Source organism: Panthera leo, chromosome F3 (genome assembly GCF_018350215.1).
Source record: "Panthera leo isolate Ple1 chromosome F3, P.leo_Ple1_pat1.1, whole genome shotgun sequence".
Classification (NCBI taxonomy): Eukaryota; Metazoa; Chordata; class Mammalia; order Carnivora; family Felidae; genus Panthera; species Panthera leo.
Genome location: NC_056696.1, coordinates 43,908,838 through 43,914,285, shown reverse-complemented (window position 1 = coordinate 43,914,285; position 5,448 = coordinate 43,908,838).

Below are 5,448 nucleotides of genomic sequence, written 5' to 3'. Positions count from 1 at the left end.
AATAATGAATGAGGGAAGGAGGCAGGGAGGGAGGAGGGAGAGGGGAAGGAGGAGACAGAGGGGAGAGGGGAGGGGGGGAGGGGTCAGGAAATAGGAACAGGGCAGAAGCTCCAAGCAGGAAGGAGTGCTGCCTGCATCCAGGAGGACAAAGCCACGCGCCTGCCACGCTCTGGCTGCACCCCCCCCCCCATGGCCGCACAGCCACTGCCACAGCGCCCCATGCCCCCTGCTTGTGTCGATGTCACTAGAAAAGGGATGAGGGTGAAAGAAAGGGAAGCTTGGCCTCAAGAGAGCTTCTCAGGGATTCGGGGCTTGGGGAGGCCACAAGATCTTCTTCCTCAGGGAGAAGGCCAGGTCAGCTGATGGCTCCCCAGGGTTAAGTGTTCCCCCTCAAAGAGGAAGGGGGAGGGGCAGAAAGAGGGCGTGGCAGAGGGGAAAAGGGATCGAGAGCCAGGAAGAAGGAGGGAAGGAGGGAGAGGAGAAGAGGCTGATGGGCGGGGGAGGCGCCGGCAGGCAGCGTACCCTCTGCCCCATCCTGTCCTGTCTCAGGCGGTGGCACACCCTCACGGGAGCTGAGCACCGACCTTCAGAAAGGCCGCCAGGCACAGCGGCCTCCGGCCTCCATGTCCTATGCTGCCCTTCCCATTGGTGGATGGTGGGAGGTCCAGAGGGTCCAGAGGAGGAGCTGGCTGGTGGCAGGAGGCGTGTGGTGGGGTGGGGGCGCAGTGACTGTTGGCTAACCCTCTGGTGCCTATGGTGACCTTTGCTTGTAGGTGACCGGAGGGCGAGGGTGCTGCTCCCAGTCCTCAGGACCCCAGCTGTGCATCCTCTGTGCTGGCCGCCGGCCGCCCACATCTCCCTGGGAGGCCGGTGGTGCTGCTCAGGCAGGCGGGCCTGGGTTCAAGTCCTGACAAACCTGCTCACTTGCACACGTTCCATTAGGGTCATCTAAGGAGCTTTTGAAAAACTACTGATGCCTGTCCCCACCGCCAGGTCTGAGCGAACCGATCTGAGCTGGAGCCAGGCATTGGCATGTCCTACGTGCTCCCCGGCGGCCTCACCAGCCTGCCCGGCCACTGTGCTCCAGCCTGCCTCCTCCTTGCTCATTCTCAAGTACGCTCCCTTCGGGGCCTTTGCTGGAATGCTCTGTCCTTGGGGGTCCACCTTCCCCGCCCCCCCTCAAGTCACGGCTGCCCCCGATCTTGTCAGAGAGCCCCCACCCCCGGCTGTCACATCTGTCCTGACACTGCTCAATTTTGTCCTGTCACACTTCTGACCCCTGGATGTACCATGTGTGTATCTGGGTGACACCTTTCTAAGCTCTTTGACAGCAGGGACATGGCGGTTCTTTCACTGCCCCATCCTCAGGGCCCAACATAGCGCCTGGCACTCAATGAGCACTTGACAAGAAGGTGTATGGAGATACCTTCTCCGCCAGCAGGCCTGAGCCCCTGGAAGGTGAGGGCAACCCATGCACCTCGGCGTCCTGGGCCCAGCGACCGATTCATGGTGTGAGGGTTTGCTCTGGAGACAGAAGGGCTCATGAGTGCTGGGAGGCCTCAAGATGGAAGCAGGGGTCCAAAGGGACGGAGGTGGAAAGATGGGCCACAGGGGCGCTGATTCAAGGAAGACAAGGAGGTCTGGTGATGGCGCTGACCCTCAGCGGGTCCAAGCAGCCGAGCAGGGCGAAGGGAGTGGTGGCCTGGGGGACTGGACCAGACTGGAGGGGCAGGGCGACTGGGAGCCCACAGGAAGGGAAGGGTGGGGCTGCGGAGAGCCAGCCCAGGTCCCACCCCACCCCTGCAGCCATCCACAACTAGGACCTTTTGTCAGGCAGCTGCAAACTACAAACGCCCAGCAGAGCGGGCATGGTGAAGGGAGAGGTCAGTCGAGACCCCGGGATCCCTGACCTACTCCAGGAGCAGATGGGGCAGTGGTACCAGGGGGGATATGACTCGCTAAGGGGTGCTTTTGCCCAGGGCTCCAGTGAAACGGGCAGTCTCCTGAGCCCTAAGGTATAAGGACATGATGGCGGGGGTGTCCAGGAAACACGTGCCTGTGTTGTTTAGCCTGGTCGCTAGACAGCCAGGTGATGGCGCCTGACGCCCTCGGCCCCTACAGCTCACAACCAGACTCACCGGGCCCTCCAGCTGCCTTCTCTGGAAGCACTTCTGCACTGAAAGGTTTGGAGCGCTAACTACATACGAAGCCTGGTGCGAACCTGTCACTGGGGGCCCCAGGCTTTCTTGGGCAGCTCAGAGTGCCTTGATGCCCCCCCCCCATAGACCTCCAACATCCCCCCCACCCATGTGAGCCTCCACAACAGACGGAACAGCTGTCCCCCCAGGAACTCTTAAAGGGGCAGGCCCCTCTGTGAACTGGTGGCCATCGCTGTCTGCCCACAACGGTGGTCTCGCGAGGTGCTCCAGCAAAGCAGCGGCAGCCTGGAGTCCTGCCTTGTGTTGGCTCCCCTGGCTCCGAGGGCCCCGCACTGTCCACACCTCCTTCTCTCTGCTCCTTTCCCTCCTTGAAGACCAATGGCTGGTATGGCCGACAGACCTGGGATTCTTATTTGCTTGATGACTCTGGGGAAGACAGTTAACTTCACTGTCCTCACCTGCAGAGCAGGGAGAGCGACGGGGCTGTTGTGAGGGGTCAGTGAGATGCTTCCGCACGTGCTTGGCACGTAGTAGGGAGTCTCATCAATATCAGGTCTGTCTGGGTTCTTTCCAAACTCAGCTTGTTTTGTTTTGTGTGTGTGTGTGTGTGTGTGTGTGTGTGTGTGTTTGAGAGAGAGAGAGCTCACTGAAGGGGCAGAGAGAGAGAGAGAGAGAGGGAGAGAGTGAATCCCAAGCAGCCTCCGTGCTGTGAGTACAGAGCCCAATTCAGGGCTAGATCTCACAACAGTGAGACCATGACCTGAGCGGAAACTAAGAGTCGGACCCTTAACCGACTGAGCCACCCGGGTGACCCCCCACTCAACTTAGCTTAAAAAGTCTGACTTGGGGGGCACCGGGATGGCTCAGTCAGTTGAATGTCCGACTCTTGATTTCAGCTCAGGTCATGATCCCAGGGTCGTGGGATCAAGCCCTCTGTTGCTTAGCATGGAGCCTGCTTAAGAGTCTCTCTCTCTCCCCCTCTGCCCCTCTCCCTGGCTCACGGTCTCTCTCATATTCATATATATCCCTGATTCCCACCACTACGTCTCCCAACAAGCACTAACTGTCCTATAGTTTGGTGACTGGCTGCCTGAAAAGGGTGAGGAAGTCCAGGGGGCGGAAGTGGTGCTGGGCTGAGAGCCAAGCCCTGGTCCGCCCCTTACTTTCATGACCTTGGAAGACATCACCCAACCTCAGCATTAGCCTCCTTCTCTGAAAGCAGCCACGCCAAGGATGTCAGCGGATTGGAAAGTGGTTATGGCTGGCTATGAGGCCACTGGACAGGGAAAGTCAGGAGGTGCGGTTTGGGGCCGGCCTTCTCCGCGTGCTCTTGGGAGAACAAGCCTGGACGCTGACTTGGAAGACAGAGCAGGATGCTGGGAACTTTGGAAGATGTGTGTGCAAGAAGGTTGTGTGTACCCGAGGGGAGAGGTGGTCTGGGCAGCACAAGGTGGATTCAGGGTTTGTGGACACTGCTGCTGGGCTGGAGGACAGAGGTGCTCACCCTCGTTCTGTGCCCTGGCCTTGGCCATTCCCCATGTCAACCCTCTCTTAAACCTCCCTCCTTCCCTCCCCATTAGTCAGGAAGCTGTTCAGCTGGGGGAGCAGGAGGGTCAGCTACAGCAGCCGGCACCCCTCCCCGGGCCTCCCTCTCTGGCTGGCCCCACCCCTCCAGCCACCACCCTGGGCAGAGGCCTCCTCCACTCCACCCCACAACACCCAGAGCTGACTTCCGGCCCTGGAGGCGGCAGCATCCGGAATCCAGCAGGAAGGGTGCAGGGAACCCCGCCCAAGCCCAGGGTGGGCTCAGAGATCCACACAAACCAAACTCTCTGTCCACTTTATATATATATACATCTACAAGCACGCCCCAGCCGCACTCACGAGGCCTGGAGAAGGGCCTTCGGTCGTCCGTCTTTGGGATCAATCTGTCAAAATCAGCTTTTCGGTACAGACTGCTCGCTCCTTTCTGTACAATATGAATTAAATATATTATCTGTCTTTGTGCTGAGTCACAGGACATTCACAGTACAGTGGGGGAGGAAGGGAGGGACTTGTGGGGAGGCCAAGACCCTCCAGGGCTGCCCCTCAGGCTGAGGGGTCGGGCTGGGCAGGGGTCTTGTGTAGCAAGGCCGGGCCTGGCCTCCTCTTGGCCTTGCCATTCGAGATTCAGCCAAGTGTTGAGGAGACCTTGGGGATACAACAGGCGTGCTCTGAAGGGGTGGTGAGGGTGCCTTCTTTGGGGCTGCGGCCCCTCATACTCCCAGCCTCTCAGGATCAAAGCCTGTGCGTTCTATCCCACCTTTGTCCACCTCAGACCGTGGCATTTACACCCTACCCTCTGGGGAGAGGGGTGGGCAGAGGTATGGGGAGGCTGGTGCCAGGATTGGGTGGAGCATGGATAGGGACACAGGGGTGGGAAGGAGGGAACGGGGTGGGGGTGGGGGGGCAGGGGCTGTGCTAGCCCCAAGGAGCCGAGGCCGGCCTGGCACCAGTGTCAGGGTGACCTTGCATATCTGCGTGTCACCCCCAGGACCCTGGCCCAGGGCCGGCTGATCAGCGCCCGGGCTCGATAAGCAGGAACCGCTCTCGGGAAAGGGTGGACAGGCAGGAGCTTGGGTCAGAGCTCCAAGGGCAGTGAGTGCTCTACCACCTGCCAATTTAAGGCAATCCCGTTCAGGCCAGGAAGAGGGGTGGGAGCCAGCTGAGGTGACAGAGTGAAGCTGGTGGTACCAGGCCACCTCTGGACTCAGCTGGACTCCAGCAGCATATGGGGCCTCTGGCCAGGAGAGGGGATGGGAACATGATGAGGGTGTGGAGAAGGGGGGTGGGCTGCTATTCTCTCTGTTGCTCCCGGGACACCCTCCCTTCGAGTGGGGGGGGGTGGGCTTTGGCACACACATTGGCACGCAGGACTCCAGGGTCCTAGACGAGGTGCCGTGCCGCTTCCTGCTCTCAGGGGGGAAGAGGGTGAGTGAAGTGTGGGCAGGGGTGGGGGGGCACGGTGCTGCCCATGTCCTGGGCACGGTGCTCAGTCTGGCCCCTGGAGTCTCCCGCCTGTGTGGGTCCCACGCTGGTGCCCGAGCACTTCAGGGTGAGACAGGGTCTGAGGTCCCTCCCCGCCCCCTCGTCTCCTCCTAGGACAGCGGCTCCCACCCCGGCTCCAGGGCCGGTGACAGACGGTGTGGTGTGTAGGTGAAGGCTGCAGGGGAGGCATGTGGGAAGCAGGAAGAGGAAACAGCCATGGCCAGAGGTCTTCTGGGCCAGCCATCAGCCCTTGCTCCTCAGT